The sequence below is a fragment of the Mesoplodon bidens genome (assembly GCF_964165515.1).
Source record: "Mesoplodon bidens genome assembly, chromosome: 13".
NCBI classification, from domain to species: domain Eukaryota; kingdom Metazoa; phylum Chordata; class Mammalia; order Artiodactyla; family Ziphiidae; genus Mesoplodon; species Mesoplodon bidens.
In genome coordinates, this window is record NC_138169.1 from 47,399,741 (window position 1) to 47,421,675 (window position 21,935).

Consider the following 21,935-nt stretch of genomic DNA (forward strand, 5'->3'; position numbering starts at 1 on the left):
TTACACTTGTCCACTGATTTGAAATTCTGAAACAGCAAGAAGTGTAATTTCTAAAAAGATCTAAGGTATAAAATTCTTTCACTATGCTTCAAAACATATGGAAAAGTTAAGGAAACTTTTGCTTGAATTCTTATAATCCAAGTAGAAATCTTTGCATGATGATAGCTACAACTTACAGAGCATTTACCAAGGCTAGGTCCTCTTCAGACTGTTCTACATGTATTAATTCGTTGAAAATTCACAATTCTAAGAAGTAGGTCTTATTATTATGCCCAGTGCACAACTGAGGGAAACAAAGCACAGAGAAATTAATTGACTCACCCAAGAAATCTCATGTAGTAAGTGGTAGAGTTAAAATTTAAACTCTGACAGTCAGACTGTGACTCCATACTCTTATCTATTATATGCTATACCCCTTCTGTTGCCATGACTCTTTATAATGACATAAATCGTACATAACTTGTATTTTGACTTTCTCCTCAATAAATACTTGATACATGAATCTGAATATAATCCTTAATATTGTATTTGAGAAATAATAGAGTTGTGTTTTCTGAGAATAACCACAAGGTATGAAGAATATTGATTTGAAAAATAATACTTAACATTTCTGCTTTTTGTGTGTGTGTGTGCGTGTGTGATACGCAGGCCTCTCACTGTTGTGGCCACTCCCTTTGCGGAGCACAGGCTCCGGACGCACAGGCTCAGCGGCCATGGCTCACGGGCCCAGCCGCTCTGCGGCACGTGGGATCTTCCCGGACCGGGGCATGAACCCATGTCCCCTGCATCGGCAGGCGGACTCTCAACCACTGCGCCACCAGGGAAGCCCAACATTTCAGCTTTAGTTTGAGGAATCACTGGCACCAGTCTTAAAACCATATGACCATAAGGTTTATCAGAGTAAACCAGAACAAACTTATAAAATGCATCCTGGACCTCCTGCACATGTTTTTAAGCAATCAAGTCAATGTCCTGGCCAAATTTACTTCTGGACAATATTCTGCACCACAAAACTAGCTCTAACTTCCAAACTACACAATGGGCCAGAATATGAAGTTGGACACATGGTCTTTGTATTAGTTACTGAAAAAATAAAATGCTGAGATCATCCCTGATACCCACTAAATTCACTGGCCCTACAAAGACATTGGATATGCAAAATTTGGCAGCCATTACACAGGTTTGGGAGTCCAAAAATTGCAAGAATATTTTAAGTCTCTACAGTGTTTTATTTGGTCCCATAAAATGTGAAAGAACTGAAAAATATAAGATAATATTCAAATATAAAGTAGTATTTTTACCATCATCAGAATCTGTAGGCTTCTCTATTCTCCAACACCAATGGATTAAAATCTGAGAGTATACAATTCTGCTTTCATCCATCTAAATGCTCTTCTGGAAAGGAAAGGCAACTCAATCTTTCCACAGTCTCCTTGCAGGTATCTGTGCATAATCTCAGCTGCTCTGCTTCAGGCTGTAACCACTGCTTGCAGAGGCACTGCTAGTCCTTCTCCCCTTCTGCGGAACTCCACCCTCCCATCATGTCCCTCTCCACACCCCCTCCTCACCCCACTTGTATTCATTGACTTTGTCCTGTCACTCACGCCCCCAGCCCTCACTCAGAGCAGTGCATCCATGACTGATGATTTATAGAGGCACTCTGCCCACACGCAGGATGTGATGCCCGCAGGATGTGATTTTCATCCTACTTCTGAAAGTCAGAGAGCACTTCCTGGGATGATTCTCTGAAAATTGATAACAGGTTTTCTTCTAGAAAATTGCAGGGCAAGTTGAGCTCAATCTATTTCAAGAAAATGCCCTTGAAGTTTCAATTTTTAAAAAGCTGGAAGGTTACATTTCTGGCACTGCAAGTTATACATATCTTCAAAACTATGTCCTTGAGGTCATAATATGAGATATTTTATACTACTTATGCTTGGAAATATACATCAGGAATATGAATAAGATCAGGCACAACTTTGCAATTAGTGTAGAGCTATGAGAAACATGGCTCCAAAGAAAACCTAGGTTCTGTATCAAATTGTACCAGGTAACCTTTTCAAATGTAATATAGAATTGTACTATGTGGCCTAATTCCTTCATCAGATTCTGGGTTTCACACTGACCAAAGGGAAAGAAGGAACATAAAATCTAATATTCAAAAAAATTAAAAGCTACAATATTCCAGCCAGGTGATAGTCTAGCCTCTGTTTGGTTACCTCTAATGATCAAATACCAAAGCAAAAATCTAATCTACAGCTTAGGTTAAGCTAACATATGCCTCCTCTGACGGCTACCCTTTGTCTGTGTTTTGCTTTCCAGAGCAATGTATAAGAATGCTACCTCCTTTTACATATTTAAAGACAGCTAGCTAGCTATTCTGTGCCCTTATCATCTGCTCTTCTCTGGTCCCAAAATACACACCCTCTTTAGCAATTCCATTTACCAATGATTTTAAGTTCCCTCACGTCTCTGAGAATATTTTCATTTGTCTGTGTTTCTCTAAAAATGCAGTGCTTAGAGTTGAACGCAGTGTCCCACATGTGATCTGACCAGTACAAAGTACAGTGCAACTATTATCTTCCATCATTGAGAGTATACTTTTTTTAAGGTCATATAACAATTAGGAATTTAAAAAAAGAAAGTTTTACAGTGACTACCGTGTATGTAGCAGCATTCCAAAAGTATGTCTGAATGCTCTTACCGAAAAGCCAGCATGTTTTGCTTGGTTGGTTTTTTCTTTGTTTTGGTTTGGTTTGGCTTTTTTGGCCACGCCACACAGCTTGCGGGCTCTTAGTTCCCCATTAGTTCCCTGACCAGGGATCGAACCTGGGCCCTCCCTTGGCAGTGAAAGCATGGAATCCTAACCACTGGACCACCAGGGTATTCCCTTCTTTGCTTGTTGTTTCGTGTGTGTTTTTAAGAAAACTTGCAGAATAGACTTGAAGGTTTATGAGACATTTAATTTTGTATCCACCTTCTCAGTATATTTGATAGTTAGGTGTAACATAGATATTCTACCCTTTTAAAGGAATAGTTGTATTAGCATCAGTAACAACTTTCATTTAACTCAATTTTAACTTTTTTTTTTGGCCACGCCCCACAGCATTTGGGATCTTAGTTCCCCCGACCAGGGATCAAACCTGTGCCCCCTGCAGTGGAAGCTCGGAGTCTTAACCACTGGACCACCAGGGAAGTCCCTAACTCAATTTTAAATCAGTCTATCAGCCTCTCAGAAGTGAGTCTTGCCTGAACAGAATTCCACTGGCTAGGACTTAGATCATGAATATAGTACTTGGCCAGCTGTTGCTATAAGGTGGCAGCACTTACTGATATCATTGTTCTTCTCCAAGGGAACAAAGCAGGGTGTTCTTTGAGGAAGCCTCCCAAACAGGAAACTGGCATGATCTATTTTCTAATGTAAATATGAGTCATGTATTTATTTGTTTTAGCAGAGTAGATGTTTCTGTGAAATGAACAAAATGTTTTCTGCAGTAATGATAGTGACCAGACAGAGTTAGGAATCACCATTTTGTCCAAGCAGGTGATTGCTGGGAACAGGATATAAAAATTACTCACCATCATGTTAACCATCCTATCTCCAGCCATTGATACAATGTTTAGCGAAAGGCAGACTCCAAAACACCTGGAAATTAAGTCAAAAAAAGAGGAAGGGAGGAAAATGCTGGAGGGAAGAAGTTTCAGGATTACTGTAAAGGTCAAAACCACCAGATTAAACCCCAAATATTGGTTCAGGATGAGATCTCTGAGATCAGTGTCCAACCTCCTTATATTATATATGGCAACTGGAGACACAGAAGAGTTAAATAACTTGCCCAAGTTTACAATATCTCAGTCCAGTTAGTTACTGAGTCACTTGTAAGTCTTAATTCAGATCTCCTTATGTAATAGCAGTAGAGCTGCAGAAGGAATTATCAAGGGAAGGCCCTGGGATCTCTCACTCTGGCTCCAGATTAGTTCCCTAAACATGCCTGGATTGGAGGAAGCTTAGGAAGAGGTCTTAGCCACAGACCTGGAAGAAACCCTGGGATTTAAATGAGTAGTGAAAAGCAAGACATGGTAGAGCAGTTTGATTCTGAGTACCAGAATGCGACTGAGCAGATCGACATATGCTGTTATTTCCTTACTGCCAGTGGCCTACACTTCTCTCCACGCACACACCACAGTCCCCTCTTGGTGATAACTTGGGTTAGACTGAAGTAGATCAAACTTGGACAGGAGTTAGCACTCTCAGAGATGACAACTTGCCAGTAGAAATCAGAGACCATGACAGCACAGACGAAAGCTTGCTTCTCCCAACACCAGGGCCGAAAGATGTTAATAGATGTTATCCCTGAAATACAAAAAAAAAAAAGAAGTTCTGCAGCCAATCTTTAGAAAATGTTTAGTTAAACATTTCTTCACTGAAAGACTTACAGGGCTTGTAATATGCTAATATGAGTTTTGAATCTCCAAAAGGCAAATTGGTTCTCAGTCTTTGCCAAACTTATTTGACCATTGTTAAATTAATTAAACATGGAGGCCCTTAGACAGGTGGCTCTATGCCCTGTCTGCCTATTAAGCAAACTGAAATCTAAACCTGTAAATGCCTCAAAGTTAGGAAATTGAAACTTAAGGACAACCATTTACAAACAGCCACCTAGGCTTTAAGCTATAGACAATCAAATAATTTCCTTTCTTTGCTTCTGCACTTTCGCTATATAAGTCTTTCCCCGGCTCCTGTTGGCTGTGCACTCTTAACCATTTCCGGTTTGGGGCTGCCCTGTCCCAATCAATTTTTGCTCAAATAAACTCTTCAAATTTTTAACATGCTTGAGTTTATCTTTTAACACCACAAACCTCTTACATTTTCTTCAGATTTAAAGGATTTATTTTTCCAAGGAGTATGCTTGAGGACAAAGGTTTTCAAATTTATTTTTACTGTGACTTCAGCTAGGGATATATTTCATATCAGAAACCACTACACACATGCTTGTAAATGTAAACCTGAAATGTTTCATAAAATAATACCTACCTTTTTTATATGGGCTGCACATCTTTTCTATTCTACTTTTCTTTCTAATGTATGCTGGATTTTTAAACTCACTAAAGTGATTTCACAATCTATCCATGGGTCACAACCTGAAGTTGAAAGAAGCATTGCTTTAGCAAACACCGGGGTATGATTTAGCAATTTCCCCTCCTCTGTACCCTGTAGTCTTCCTTTTACCTGTGAGCTATGCAATATTATTGACTGAACCTATGATCTACCTAGGATGAATCCAAATAATAGGGGTTAAATAATCCTCAGTTATTTCACTGAAGTTATATTGGAGCATACCTTGAAGGAAGCATAGTGGGAAAAGCCTGGAAACAGACTGATTACAGTCATCAAAGAGATCTCAGTATCTTTGCAAGACACTTTTTCACCCATGTAGTGAAAGAAGGGGAACCACAACTACATTATATTTTAACATAGTGGATATGCTGTTGACAAGAATGAGGTACTGATTTGCAACAATCAATAAGATGTTTTGTTCAATGAATTAAGCAAGGTGTACAATGTTGTATACAATACGCTTTTATTTGTGTAAAAAAGGGGGGTTATGTATTTATATGGTTGGCATGTATAGAGTATCTCTGGAGGATAAACTGGCCACAGTGGTGTGTCATTTGCTGGGGTTACTGTAGGAGGGACTTTTTTTTTTTCATTGCGTTTCCTTTATGTTGTTCTAATGTGTATTACTTTTGCAAAAATAATAATATATTATTAGGTGGATAAATAAGCATATTTCATGAGAGCTGGGAAAATCTGAAAAATGAAAGGACTTCCATTGTTTGCTTTTGTAAGTCACTGCTAGCAATGATATCTCTGAGAAATGAAAGGAAAGCTCTAGGTCCAAGTCTTGAAGACGTATGTATGTACTATAGTGACTGTTAGACATTCCGCTTCATTCACTGTACTCTTGACCTTATTAATAAGAACGATCTCTGTTTAGGGTGTGTGTACTTTATTCCAGCTTTTCCCCAATATACAGGGTTTTTTTTAAATACAGGAAAAGGGGTCCAAGTATGTTTTCTCAGGATGGTGCAGGTTCTTTTGCTTTACCTGCAGAGGGGTAGAAGCGCCAGAGGCAGAAGAAAAAAAAGAAGGAACTGAACAAGAGGAATGTCCTGAGAGGGGCAGGGCTCCAAGAGGAGAAAGCTAAAGGGGGCTACCAGTACTCAGGGTAATTCAAGAGGGCTAGCAGCAGTGGTTTTCAAACTTTAACATCCACAAGAATCACTAGGGATGCTCATGAAAAAATTAGCCTCTTTTCCCTGGTGGCGCAGTGGTTGAGAGTCCGCCTGCTGATGCAGGGGACATGGGTTCGTGCCCCGGTCCGGGAAGATCCCACATGCCGTGGAGCGGCTGGGCCCGTGAGCCATGGCCGCTGAGCTTGTGCGTCCGGAGCCTGTGCTCCGCAACGGGAGAGGCCACAACAGTGAGAGGCCCGCATACCGCAAAAAAAAAAAAAAAAAAGTACAACTTCACAAACATGTAAATATACCTTTGACTCTTTTCCTTACTTCATCTCACCAGATTGTTTTCAATTTTATTTTGTTTTCCTTTGCAAAGTTGATGAATACCCAAGCACTGGTCCCAGTGTGGGTTTAAACTTTGTTCTAAATGCTTGAATAATGTCCCAGATTCTGTCTCCTTTTTTAAAGCAACAGCCTTTCAGCCTAACGTGAGTCACTCCTCCAGATGTGAGTTTTCCTGTTAGCAGAGCCCGTTAACCTGATCTGCAATCCCAGTGTTAACACCTCCTTGGGAGTTTCCAAACCTGGGTAATCACATAGATAACATCATGTCTTACCAAGTTCCCTCCACTCCCAAGAGAATGAGGTTCATTCAATAAATATTCCATACTTGGTATTTTAGAGACCAGCAAAAAAGGAGACCTTTAAAACATTCAGTGCCATTCAACTGGCCCAGAATCTTTCAAGGGTCCCTCCTTTTCTTGAATCTGGGCCATAGATGCCTTGTGAAAACATATAGACATCTTTATCTTTACAGCACTACTTTCTAGAGGTTGTCTAGCTTTGGCTTTGTTTAAAGCTTGTAAAGAACTCACCATCTGTCAAGGCAGCCCATTCTATTTTTAAGAAACTTGATAATTAGAAGGCTTTTGCTTCTGTTCCTTCTAAATATGCCCACTGGTGTTTACCCAAATTCATGTGCCCTTTGAAAAAAAGTGGAATGACTTCATCTCTCATGCAAGTGGTGGCTTTTCGGCTTTATCAAAACATCTGTGATAGTCTCTCCTGCTCTCTTTGTCTTTTCTCTGGCTCCTGAAAGAGGTGGGAGGGAATTATGCATTTGGATTTACTATAAATGTGAATCTAGTTGTATTGAAGCTTACTTTATACATAGATACTCAACAACCAAAAAAATCTCTAGAAGACATAGGGATTAGAATGCACTTGCAACCTAGCAGGAAATTCTCCCTGAAAGAGGCATGTATAGTTTATTCTTTTTCAGTAGGTACGCTTGGGTGGTGGATCATCTTTAGTGTGATTCTTTTGCTTTTCTAACAATGTGTGTGTATATAAGTTATATAACTTTGAAATGAAATTAAAACATGTAGGGGCTGAAATTTTGACTGCGTGGGAGTAGATAACACCTTCTGTGAATAGGGAATGCGGAATTCTTTCCCGAGTTTCTTGAAGGCCAGGACTCTCTTCCTCTTCTTGATATCACCAGTGCCTAGTATAATAGCATGCACAAAGTTGACCTCAATAAATACTTGTTGAATTGAATTTACCTGAATTTCCAGAAGTGGAGAGATCACCAAAGAGAGAAACAGACCAGTAAAAGGGGACTGAAATTACTTCAAGGAAGATTTTTTTAACTGGACTTTTATAATCTTGTCCTTTTACTCCCAAAAACACCCTCAAGGAGATGAAATTATACTGATAACTCTTTGGCAAATTGTGTGTAGAGACCCCCTCTCCACCTTAAAAGCTTTGTCTTTTGAAGTATCAGTATGCTTTTTTATTTTTTAATATTTATTAATTAATTTATTTTGGCTGCACCAGGTCTTAGTTGCGGCATGCGGGATCTTTTAGTTGTGTCAGGTGGACTTCTTAGTTGCGACATGAGAACTCCTAGTTGCAGCATGCATGTGGGATCTAGTTCCCTGACCAGGGATCGAACCCCCTGCATTGGGAGCACAGAGTCTTACCCATTGCACCACCAGGGAAGTCCCCTCTCTTTTTTTATTTTTATTTTTATTGGAGTATAATTACTTTACAATGCTGTGTTCATTTCTGCTGTGCAGCAAAGTGAATCAGATATACGTATACATGTATCCACTCTTTTTTAGATTTCCTTCCCATTTAGGTCACCACAGAGCATTGAGTAGTGTTCCCTGTGCTATACAGTAAGTTCTCATTAATTATCTATTTTATACATAGTAGTGTATATATGTCAATCCCAACCTCCCAGTTCATCACCCCCTCCCCTTGGTAACCATAAGTTTGTTCTCTACATCTGTGACTCTATTTCTGCTTTGCAAATAAGTTCATCTGTACCATTTTTCTAGATTCCACATATAAGCGATATTATATGATATTTGTTTTTCTCTTTCTGACTTACTTCACTCTGTATGACAATCTCTAGGTCCATCCGCGTCTCTGCAAATGGCACAATTTCGTTCCTTTTTATGACTGAGTAATATTCCATTGTATATATGTACCACATCTTCTTTATCTATTCCTCTGTCGATGGACATTTAGGTTGCTTCCATGTCCTGGCTATTGTAAATAGAGCTGCAATGAACATCGGGGTGCATGCATTATTTCGAATTCTGGTTTTCTCCAGATACATGCCTAGGAGTAGAATTCCTGGGTCATATGGTAGCTCTATTTTTAGTTTTTTAAGGAACCTCCATCCTGTTCTCCATAGTAGCTGTACCAGTTTACATTCCCACCAACAGTGTACGAGGGTTCCCTTTTCTCCACACCCTCTCCAGCATTTATTGTTTGTAGATATTTTGATGAAGGCCATTCTAACCATCGTGAGGTGATACCTCACTGTAGTTTTGATTTACATTTCTATAATAATTAGTGATGTTGAGCGTCTTTTCATGTGTTTGTTGGCCATCTGTATGTTGAAGTATCAGTATTCTAATAACCCCAAAGCAGTGTGTCATATTTGGCATTCTTTCCACTCAAGTCAATGTGCATTTTTTTGTTTTGTTTTGTTTTTTGCTGTACGCGGGCCTCTTACTGTTGTGGCCTCTCCCACTGCAGAGCACAGGCTCCAGACGCGCAGGCTCAGCGGCCATGGCTCACGGGCCCAGCCGCTCCGCGGCATGTGGGATCTTCCCGGACCGGGGCACGAACCCGTGTCCCCTGCATCGGCAGGCGGACTCTCAACCACTGCGCCACCAGGGAAGCCCTCAATGTGCATTTTTAACATGGCTTTCCAAGGAAAATGATTCTAATTAAAGGAGAAATTACAGTGATAGACAGAGGTGTCTTAGGAAGTATTTTAGTATCAAGTGGTGCCTAAAACTAGGAGTTAGAGAAACCCAAGTCTGTGACTTGGCAGAGAGATGGACCCCCAGGAGAAAAGCTGGGGTGGAGGGAATCTGCTTGAGAGTCATAGCCAAGGTGACACTGTGGTCTGCTGGAACTCCCCAAAGCATTCTGACCCAATGACCTACTTTAGGAGGGCTGGGAGTGCTGTAGATTCCAGCATAAGTGGAATTGGCAGCAGCCTGTCAGTGCAAAGCTCCCTGTCCCTTATTTGAGGACTGTTTGTACTTTAACCAGATAACTGGATTAACAGCAGCACTTGCCCAATCACAGGAAGCACAGCTCTTTTCTCAGAGTAAAACAGGCATTAATCTTGGGACTTGGCCAAACTCACTCCCCTAGGAAGAGGGTGGGAGGGTCTGACTCAGCTAACAACGGAAGTCCAGCCCAGGAGGGCAAAGGACAGTGTCCTCAGGTTAAGGCAATCTGTGTCTGGGAGATCTGTTGCTGGGTTTCAGGGACAGGCTCTTGGTCCTCAAGGAGAGGACGGGCAAATGCAGGGTAGAGATCCGGTACCAGGGGAAGTGTGGATAACTGGCCTGGACAGTGCTGAGTGATGCCTGTTGTCTTGACATAAGTATAAATAGCATCCCCTTGCATCCTCAGCAAGGTCCTGCTTAGGACTAATGATCATGTCATTCTTGGTATGGGATGCTTGGAATACCAGAAAAGCAACTTTTGATCTAGGAACCGAGGCAGAAGCCGTCTTTATAAATGAGGGCAACAGGGGCTTGAAATAGGAACTGTGACCCAGGACCACTTGCGGGAGGAGGACGGTAAGCAAGCTGCCCCTGCAGTTACTGGGAATCTCAGAGTGAGCACAGCCACATCCACATCAGAATGTCAATAAAGGTCTGTGTCCTTAGTCACAATGACTCCTGCAGTCCTTCCAAATGCAGGGGGATATAGTCTTCCTCTGTCCTGTTTCTGTTGTCAGCTTCCTAGTTGAGAATGACTGCTATTTACTGAGCATACTAAAGTGGTGTGAAGTATGCCTGAAGAAGAGATGGTTCTGTACTGGGTATTCTTTCCAAATACTTGGGAAAGACACTGTGCTATGTAATGCAGAGACTGCAAGTTGCTTATAATCTAATTGGAAAGTTAAATAGTTATGAGTTTTAAATAGTAATCCAAGACAGCACCAGAAGAGTTATCACAACATAGGCCTGGTTAATCATGAAACCAATTGTGTTAGCTGTGATTTTTATGACAGTTTAGAGAAAGAGTAACCAGTTTAGGTTGGGAAGATGAAAGAAAATTCATGAAGGAAGTAGGACTTCTGGTCCTGAAGGACTTCACATTTATTAAGTATGCGTTACTTGTCAGGCATTTGCACATGCAGATTCTGATCTCTCAGAATAAACCTATGAAATAATTATTAGTATCCATGGTCCTCTAAGGAGGAGACGGGTTCAGAAGGTTTTAGCAACTTGTTTTAAGTCACTCAGCCAGGAAATAGCAAAAGGGCTTAAAACCAAATGGTTCTGTAAAGGAAAAAACATACTCCCTTTTTGTGTCTCCCCTCCTCTCAATACTCTATGACAATACTACCTCATTTCTGACACCAGATGGGTGGGTTTTCTGCACACCAATGGATTCTGGGACACCCGCTGGATGTCCTACAGTTTAACCCAATTCTGACACTATCTACCTGGAGATAGCACCAGATCCCACAAGTTAAGCACTGTCAAATGACGAAACAATTTAGTAACGAATAGGATGTCCTTTATTCAAGGGAAAACAATTCATGGATGAGAGAACAGTGCCTCACAAGTGGAGCACTCTTCCCAAGGGGTGTATGTGCAAGACTGAGCTTTATAGAATGTTAGAAGAGGCAACATGGAAACAGGGCATGATTGGCTAGGAACTTGGGGATTTCCTTTTAAGGCTAGCAGGTCAATCAGGGAATAAGGAAAAAGTATTTGGCTTAAACTGATTGGCTGAGATTGCATATCTGACTTTATTTAGAACAATGAAATCATTACGGATTCTTGGCAGTTGGAGATTGGCTGGCTGGATATACTGCAATCCTGATCAAGCGGAACATTTACAGGGACATGAAAGTTATCTAACTTCTGCTGATGTGGTACCTTGGGCAGGAGCGGCTCCATCTTGGTCCTAGAAATTTATTTCAACAGGGCTCAGACTGAGTCCCACAAGACTGCCCCACCGCAACCCCCACCCCCCGCTGCATGCACCAATGGAGAGTCCAGGTTGTCATCTGTGCTGCTAACTGACCAGCTATAAATTGGAGGTTCCCACAACCCTCTCCTCAGGTTTGATTAATTTGCCAGAGTGTCTTATAGAACTCAGGAAAACCCTTTACCTATTAAATTACCAGTTTATCATAAAAGGATATAACTCAGGAACAGCCAGATGGAAGAGATGCATAAGGCAAGGTATGTGGGAAGGGGCTCCATGTTTCCATGCCCATTTTGGGTGTGTCACTCTCCCAGCAACTCCACATGTTGACTAACCCGGAGGCTCTCTGAACCCCATCATCTTGGGGTTTTGTGGAGACTTCATTACGTAGGCACGGTTGATTAAATCATTCCCAGTTGTTGGTTGACTCAGCCTCCAGCCCCTCTCCCCTTCCTAAAGGTTGGGGGAATGAGACTGAAAGTTCCAACCCTCTAATCATGGTTGGTTCCCCTGGCAACCAGCCCTCATCCTGAGAGGCTTTCCAAAAGTAATAAGTTCAGGTGTGGTTGAAAGGGACTAGTTGTGAATAATAAGACATTCCTTTCACCTTCATGGCGCTGGAGCTATTTCAGGAACCAAAGATAAAAGAACAGATTCTATAACAGAAGATGCTCCTAGTGTTCTTATCCCTTAGGAAATTCCGAGAGTGTTTGGAGCTCTGTGAAACAGAAACAGGGATACAGACCAAATATATATTTCTTATTATAAATCACAGTGTTTTACTTCAAAGTTTCTATTTTTTCCACCAGGAGGGTCACGAAATCCAATCAGAGGCCTCCAGTCAGTTTGAACAGCGTGAACAAATGCAGGGAGATCTAATAATGGAAGGTCTGTTTGGAGTTCTGCAAGCAGCTGGATTTGACAGGAGGGGAGATTTCAGGAAGTGGAAGGGTGGCATTCTACCAAAGAAGTAAGGAGTAAAGTAAGGCTTCTTAAAGACCTTTTAAAAGTAAGGACTTTGTAAAAAGACCTTAAGTCGAAGTCCAAAGAGCAGTGGGAAGCTATTTAATTTTGGGCCTGGCCCTCCATGCCTGGAAGCCAAGATGGGGCACGGCACTCGGGGTCCTGGATTGTCCACGCAGGCTGCAAGGGCCAGGGCAAGGTATCTGCTATCAAAAGAGAAAACACTCTAAAACTAGAAGGGACAGATAAGCTGCAAACTAGAAAAGCAAACAAGTGACACATCATGTAGTGTAAAGCACAAGGGCTTTGGCATCAGCTGAGTTTAAATCTTGGCTCTCCAGATGCAAAAGACCACATAATACATGATTCCATTTATATGAAATTTTCAGAAATTGTAAGCTTGTAGAGACCAAAAGCAAATCAGTGGTTGCCTAGGACTGGAGGTGGGAGTGAGGATTGACTGCACGTGAGCTTAAGGGAACTTTTTGCAGTGATGGAAATGTTCTGGTAACGGTTGCACAACTGTATAAATTTGCTAAAAAACCCATTGAACTGTATACTTTATTTTTTTTAATAGATTGTCTTTTTTTCTTTAACTAATTAATAAATTTATTTATTTATTTAGGCTGCGTCTGGTCTTAGTTGCAGCACGTGGGGCACGTGACTTAGTTGAGGCACGCGGGATCTTTTCGTTGCAGCTCAGGCTCTTCGTTGTGGCGCTTGGGCTTCTCTCTAGTGGTGGCGCATGGGTTCCAGGGCATGTGGGCTCTGTAGTTTGCGGCACATGTGGCGCAGGGTCCAGAGCCTGTGGGCTCTGTAGTTTGCAGCACGTGGGCTCTCTCTTTGAGGCCCTCAAGCTTAGTAGTTGTGGCGCGCAGGCTTAGTTGCCCCATGGCATGTGGGATCTTAGTCCCCCAACCAGGGGTCGAACCCTCATCCCCTGCATTGGAAGGTGGATTCTTTACCAATGGACCACCAGGGAAGTCCCTGAATTTTATACTTTAAAATGGTGAATTCTATGGTATGTAAATTATACCTGTAAATAGCTGTTTGAATCTTGGCTCTCCCACTCATTATGTTCATGACCTTGGCTGCTCACTTAACATCTTTCAGATACAGTCTTCTGATTTGTGAAATGTATCTACTTAACCATAGGCTCTGTGGTTGATGCCCCCACATTCTTTTCACCTCAGCTGATCCATCTAAGCCAATCACGAGAATCTCATTCTCAATGCAAATGATTGCACCAGGATGGCTAAGGAGATATGAAGGAGGACACTATGGACTGAATTGTGTTCCCACAAAATTCATATGTTGAAGCCCTCAATGCTATGGTGTTTGTATTTGTATTTGGAGGTGGGGCCTTTGGAAGGGAATTAGGGTTAGATGAGGTCCATGAGGGTTGGACCTCAAGATGGAATTAGTGCTTTTATTAGAAGAAACACCAGACAGCTAGCACTCTTGCACACTCTGTCTCTCTCTTTCTCATTTTCTCTCTCTTTCTCTCACTGCCATGTGAGGGCACAGAGAGAAGGTAGCAGTCTACAAGCCAGAAAGAAAGTACTCACCAGAACCTGACTATGGTGGCCCTCTGATCTTAGGCTTCCAGCCTCCAGACTGTGAGAAAATAAATTTCTTCTCTTGAAGCCACTCAGTCTATGATATTTAGTTATGGCAGCCCACTCTGACTAATACAAAGGAATTAATGGAGGCTTCTGGGAAAGGTTTTCCTTGCTCTGCTAGTGGAAGGACAGGAAATCTCTTTCTCATTCCATACATCAAAAAGAACACAAGTAGCCCCAAATGCTACCAGCACCCATTCCACACCACCAGGGAAATCAGCTTCAGAACACAGCTGACATATAGAATTGAACAGAATTGTAAGAAAATAGAGCCAGAATCCTGGAGAAAGCTTGCCTGAAGCCAACACTATGTTTGCTCTTCCTGTTCTGTAAGCCAGTACAAGTTCTTACTGTTTAAGCAGTCTTGAGTCCAGTTTCTGTTCCCTGCAGATTGCAGCAACCTAGGGTTATTGGAGGATAAAATCAAATAATGAAAGTAATGACCTTACTCCAGTTTGTGGTGCATATAAATAATAGCTATTATTATTTCAGGCAGGCAACTGATTTGTAAGTCACTCAGTGCAGTGATCATGACTGGTTGATCTATCTGGATATAGAGAAATTTCCTGTCCGTGAGTAAGGGTTATGATGAGCAGAACCAGTCTCTGAGAAAGAAAGACTAGAATAAGATGTACAGAATTGACCTGGTATTTGCCCCTGGCAGACCAGATTTATATTCTGGTTGACAGTGAAGAAACCAGCAGAAGAAATAAAACAGAACTGATCTAAATGTTGAGAACTGCAGTCTCCTTCCTAATTTCCATTTTTCAGCTAGGAATTTTCCTATGGTCCTAGCTTATCAGCCAGCCAGCTCTGCTTTAGAGACTTCCTTAAGTCCTTTCCTTGCCTTCATTTGAGCTCCCATTATTAATTTCTCTGGAATGTGCTCTTACATAAACTCTACTTCTCCTGTTTAAATGCTTATACTACTTAAACAGGTAAAAAATAGTAAAATTAAATGAGCTTATTTAGTTCTCATTTTGCTGGGCTCTTCTTTGGATTCAAATAACTTAATTACATATTTAAAGAAAAACAATAAAAATGTCTGCAAAATTATTCCAAAACCACATGTTTACTTGATGGTGAGCAGTTTCTAAACAAAACCAACGTAGCCAGGAAGATAGTTGCTCTAGGCCAGTGAACAGCTCTTCCTTGAATTGTTGTAGCTGGTAATTAAGCTGGTATACATGGTATAATTGTTAGAGTTTTCTGTTTTTATCAGTTGCTCTTCTAAATCCTGCAAACTCTTCAGTTCTTGAACTACCTATGAAATAATTTCCTTGCTTTTAAGAAGCATGTAAAACATCCAATTAGCTATTATGATCCTAAAGCAAAGATTAAGGAAATGTGCAAGTTTTGACTGCAAGGATGTTCATTGCAGCATTATTTATAATAGTAAAAAACAAAATAACCAAATGTCCAATAATTGGGGATTGGTTAAATCAATTATGGTACAGTGCATAAAATGCCATTAAAATGTATGATAAATTCTGATGTGTACAAATAAATAACAATATGAGTCAACAAAAATGCTTCATATAATTATATCTATTAATATGGAAAGGTACTCCTATCAGTGGTAGTAACCAACAGAGACAGTGGTGCCTATCAGAATTGTAGGGGAGCAGGCAGACAACCCTGTGTTAGGCAGAGAATCAGGGCAGCCCTGCAAGGGTCTGCAGCAGCACCCAGCAAAGGGTGATGGAATCTGATGAAGTAGTTACCATAGAGCAGTGACAACGCCCAATGGGAAAGGACTCTTTTGCAAGCATATGTGAGATACCTCTTGATAAGCCCCAGAAATACTTGTGGTCAAACTGAAAAAAAGTAGAGGTCCTGCTTCAGTGATTGTGGGGCTGAGAATCACTGACATTTAAATGATGATTGTTAATATACTTCCATGTGTTCTACAAACGGATAAAGCCTTGGTAAACTGGCTCATCTTTTTTCCCATGAAGAATAGTTTTCACTACATATATATAAATGACATATTTATACACCTTAAGCAAATGGTTTTCAACTACTTTCAAATAATTTAGAAGACTTGATTTGCTTATAAAGTTATGTTGATGTTAACATTAACAATTCAATTTTTCAAGAACTCCCTATATTCCTATATTTTATGCTAAGCATGTAGATAGATGAGAGAAGTAAAAGTTTCCAGGAAGAGCTCATTTTAAAATTATCAGTAAATGTGGAGTGACTGTGAGTGGCTAGTTACAAGGAATTTCACTTGGCATTTAGCAAACTTTCATCATGTTCCTACCATGTTTAAGACCTTATGCTAGATATTAGGTCCATAAGGTTGAATGAGATTCCTATCTGGGGAGGCAGACAAAACAACTGATTACTGCATTTTTAGATAACCCTTGACATTAATAATTTCAAAACCAGAACATCTAATGTAAAATGAACAATGAGCCACCATCATAATAGCAATACAAGTAAGGTCAAATAAATTAAGTTGCTCATTGTTCTTCTCTGTTGCTGACATAATCCCCTGTTGAGTTTTGTTTTGTTTTGTTTTGTTTTGTTTTGTTTTTGACAGCCATGTTATTTTAATGAAAGACAGAAGGATGCATACCACCGAATCAGGGAATAACTAACCAAAGCAGAGCATACTGCACGACATGCCAAAAAGAGTTTGGTCATGATGGAGATGAGGACACAAAATGTACACCTGGAGCCTGGATCACAAACATCTGGGATGAGACAGGCAAGTACTTCTAAATCCATCCAACGTTTTTTTGTTTCCCCAAAGACACCAATACTCAGTCAAAAATAGTAGCTGCTGAATTATCTTGAGTAGACCATGCAAAAAAGCTCATAGTATTGTATGCTTCTTTTGATTTCTCTATGAAATTGAGTAAAGTAGTAAGATTATATATTCTGATTAAGAAGATGTGACTGAAATGACCTGCAGACAAGGTGTGGACGCCTTCGCACACTCCACAGAGCCAGCCGTTCTCTCCTCACCATCCCCCAAGCCTTCTAAGGATGTAGCACAAAACTGTGAGCACGAAACATGTATATCCCAAGGGACTCACATCTGGACAAGCGTCCCATTAGAGCCAAATAATCCTAGTTAATTTAGTATTTCTCTTCCTGCTGACAAACTCTGTCACAAGAATAACATAAACTTGAACTTCAGTAAACAATTTTAAATGTTATCCCTTCCAAGGTAGTCTCCCAACCAGGTGTTGGTGCCTGAAAAGTTGTCGCCAAGGAATGGTACAGAAGGTGTCCCCCATGGTGTTGACGATGAGCGGGAGTTGGTCTAGCTTATCACTGTCCCTTAGTTCACTCGCCAGCTGAAACTGTGCACCTCTGATGGACTTGAACCCAGGTGCCGGGACTCAAACCCAGCCAAAACCCAGATTGGGACTTGAACCCATGGTCTTTTAACTGAGATCACAAACCTGGCCTCAGGACTTAATGAAGCTGAGGTTCTTGATGTCTCATAGCAGAAAGAATTCAGTGAGAGACAAAGTGATAGTTAAGAAGTGGATTTAGGGCTTCCCTGGTGGCACAGTAGTTGAGAGTCCGCCTGCCGATGCAGGGAATGCGGCTTCGTGCCCCGGTCCGGGAGGATCCCACATGCTGCAGAGCGGCTGGGCCTGTGAGCCATGGCCGCTGGGCCTGTGCGTCCGGAGCCTGTGCTCCGCAACAGGAGAGGCCACGGCAGTGAGAGGCCCACGTACCGAAAAAAATAAAAAATAAAATAAAATAAAATAAAATACCACTTCAACACAAATCAAAAGTGGAAAAGGGAGGAAATTTCTGCTGTTTGTCTGAAAACCAAGTCATAACTCATTGGTACTGGGAAAAACAGTCTTTGCTAGGGCCTGTGGGTGAGACCGCACCAGCGGCTTCCTCTACCTTGGAGGTCAGCGGTTCACGAGATATGAAGTCTGCTGCCCCGCCCTGCTGTATCGGAATTTTTCCACAGGGGATTTGACAATAACAGAACCATTAGCAAAATCTCCTTGAGAGCCATCTGGCATTGATTTTTCCACTGTTGCCTGAAGGAGTACTCTCCAGAGCCTGAAAGTGAAGGAAACAGTGATCCTTCTCTTACCTCTGCAACTGCTGACCTAGAATCCCCTGATTTTTCTGTATTCTCTTTGACACGGAGACAAGCTAGAAGGAGGCCACCGCTATGCCGTAGAAAAGGCCATTATTTCTGAGTTAGGCCAGGGGCACAGTGGTTCAGTTTACAATTGGTGTTTAGTTTTTATTCTTGTAAGTTTTATGTTTAGGATAGGATTAACTCATAATTAATGTTAATTTTATATTATTCTAACATAAAAATTTTCCATTTAAATTTTGCTTGTCCTTTGCATTACTGCTACTCTACCATCCCTATTGATAACTTCAGTTTTTGACCAACCTTTTGGCTACTCATTCTTATCTGGCAGTGGAGTTCCAGATGATTCTCTGAAGCAAATCTAATAAAGCAGTATTTCCATTAAATCTTTTGAGTGTGTTAGTTTATGTATTGCAGTTAGCAGTTGTAAATACAAAGGTTAAATATAAGGCGAATATAGAGCTGCTTATTTCTCTTTTTTTGAGTGGAATCATGTTTGATTAGACTCATGTAAATTTTAAAATTTATTTTAAAAATTGACAAACTATTGATGTGTTTCTTTTTAAATTAATTTTTATTGGAGTATAGTTAATTTACAATGTTGTATTAGTTTCTGCTGTACAGCAAAGTGAATCAGTGATACATATACATATATCCACTCTTTTTTAGATTCTGTTCCCATATAGGTCATTACAGAGTATTGAGTAGAGTTCCCTGTGCTATACAGTAGGTCCTTATTATCTTTTTTTTTTTTTTTTGTGGTACGCGGGCCTCTCACTGTTGTGGCCTCTCCCGTTGTGGAGCAAGGCTGTGCAGGCTCAGCGGCCATGGCTCACGGGCCTAGCCGCTCTGCTGCATGTGGGATCTTCCCGGACCAGGGCACGAACCCGTGTCCCCTGCATCGGCAGGTGGACTCTCAACAACTGTGCCACCAAGGAAGTCCGTTATTATCTATTTTATATATAGTAGTGTATATGTGTCAATCCCAGTCCCCCAATTTATCTCTCCTCCCCCATTTCCCTCCATAAGTTTGTTTTCTACATCTGTGACTCTATTTCTGTTTTGTAAATAGGTTCACTTGTACCATTTTTTAAGATTCCACATATAAGCGATATCATATGATTGATATGTTTCTGATCACAAAATTGCTTGCTAAAAAAAAAAAATGCTCACTGGACCCTCACTGGCATTTTAATAGTGACTGGTTTTACATATTGGAAGGGAAGCCAGTTTTATACTGGGACCAATAAAAGAAGAAAATAGGCCAATACAATTCATTAGAGGTATATACATACACTACAAAACAATTGTGGCACATTCTTTTTTTTTTTTTTTTTTTTTTTGTGGCACATTCTTAACATGCTGGATCGAATTGCCTGGTGCTCTGAAGAAGGACTTATGGATTTAAGTTAATTCTCTTTGTATGATCTTTTATATAAATCTTGGATATTGTGCTTTTAATAAATTTACAGTGATGCTATGTTATTTTGGTGTACTCCAACTGAAGTTGGAGAACTGCTACACTTTTAATAATCCCAGTTGAAGTCTTAAAATTAATAAACTTACTCCAGTGTCCATTGGTCCACAACACCTCTTCTTTCAACATGTGCTGCTAACTGTAAAGGGACACAAAGTGACCCCACCCAGCCAGCACCTCATCTAACCTGTCCGGGCACCATCTGGAAAAAGGCTCTGTGTATCTAGCACGGCACCTGGAGGGTTGCTTCACAGCATGTCCTTATCCTGGCCCAGGGGTATGCATCTAATTCCCAGGTGGGCCGTGTCTCTCCACCCTGTCCCACTTTTCCTATTGCTTGTGCAAAAGATCAGAAGACCAAATACAAACAGAGGAGGGAAAAGAGGAACACAAGCACTGCATAAAACATATTTATTCTAGCACTTTCTTATAGACAGTAGTTGTTTACTTCAACATCTGAGGACACCACTGGTCTTTCACATGGTGCAACTGATATGGATTTGGATATAATGTCAAAAAAATGACACCCACAACCTTTACTGCTATGCTATTTTTTAAGAGGAGAAGTTGTTCTTCAGTTTGAGGCACAGAAAAAGAGCTCTTACCATTAATTTTCCCAGAAATTTCTTCATAAAATTCATACAGTAGCTGTTGTTGCCACTCCAGATCATTGGAATTTAACTTCTACCATAATTTCTGTGTCTCTTTTTCAACTGACGTACCTTTCAAATTGTGAGGGCATAGGCTAGAAATAAATGGTGTGTTAGGCCTATTTGTATGCTTGAGTTGTCCATTTGTAAAGTGGGAATAACAAAGTTTACAGCTGCTTTATTCTAGGGACATCTTTAATGCTGTAAGATATTTTCAGTTATCTATGTTATGCCTTAAAAAAATCAAGTCTGTTTTCACCATATCCTATATTATTTTCTGGATTTGGGAACTCAGAGTGTCAACCTAAGGAAACAAACAGCATAAATAAAACAGATTCAGTCCTACCTATATATCTGGTGCTATAATGGGAAAAACCTGACACCTGTAACCTTGTGTAGTGACCAAAAACATAGACTTAGGAGGCTGAGCTATGTGGTGCCAGACTCTGGCTCTGTCACATGGCGATTGTTCGACTTCGGACAAGTTACTCTCTTAGCCTAAATTTTGAAAAGGGGATCAGAAAGAAATGTGTCATTGAAACATTCAACTATACACACACATATGTATATAAAAGCACATGTATGTATATGAATGTATACATGGCTTAATTGTTATAATACATACATCCATATATGTACTTGGCATTAAACATTGTGCATAATTTGTAGTAATCAATCAATATAGTATCTGTTGTTATCTTTACTATCTTCTAGCTTAAAGAAGACTTCCGTAATGGGAGCATATTTATATACACTCATGTGTACCAATAAAGTATATTTTTGCCTTCCCCAGGTGAAAAGACATAATATATCTATATTATTTGCTTATAATGGCAGCACAGAAAGCAATCACATTTTTTTGGAATTAAAGCCTGAAGCATTGACATTATTCTGTGATAAAAGATGGATAGTTGTGTAGGTAATAGAAGAATATTCAATGGCAAATTGTTGGTGTTGTGCAAAATCACAAAGAGATCTTATATTTGTAAGCAATTAATCATGGACTACTTTGTTAATATTGCTTCTAATTTTGTTTTAAACTACTGTTTAAATCATTTATTGTTACTTACCTTTTCATCATTTGTGATCTTGCCTCCCCAAATAGACTGCGTCGCTTATAAATATGCCAATACTTTCCGAGTACTTAATGCCTTAATTTTTCTTTCAAATGTGTCCATTTGAAATGTTGAAGGATGCAGTGTAACTGCTTTCACTTCACTGGAAATCAGCTTACTAATCTGCAAAATGAGAGAACTGGGTCAGAAACCCTCTGTGGTCCTTTCCCATTCTAGGCACGCCACGATTTCATGTTCATTGAAGTAGAACACCCCAAATGTGGATTTGGTTCCAACATTCCTCAGTTGTGCTGTCCACTGAAAGTTACAGAAATATTCCACCGAGTTATTCCT

General features: G+C 40.4%; 1 protein-coding gene across 3 annotated transcripts in view; it reads left to right on the forward strand.

The window, feature by feature from the left end:
- Positions 1-21,935, forward strand: part of RNF125 (ring finger protein 125) — a 103,869-nt gene that overhangs the window by 33,205 nt on the left and 48,729 nt on the right. For 2 of the 3 annotated variants that reach the window (XM_081253442.1, XM_081253441.1), the window contains exons 1-2: positions 5,252-5,504; positions 16,861-17,028. The gene's annotated coding sequence lies outside the window, so the exon portion shown is untranslated. Of the gene's footprint in view, positions 1-5,251; positions 5,505-16,860; positions 17,029-21,935 lie in introns of those variants that run through there. The other variant, XM_081253443.1, reaches the window with a different exon arrangement.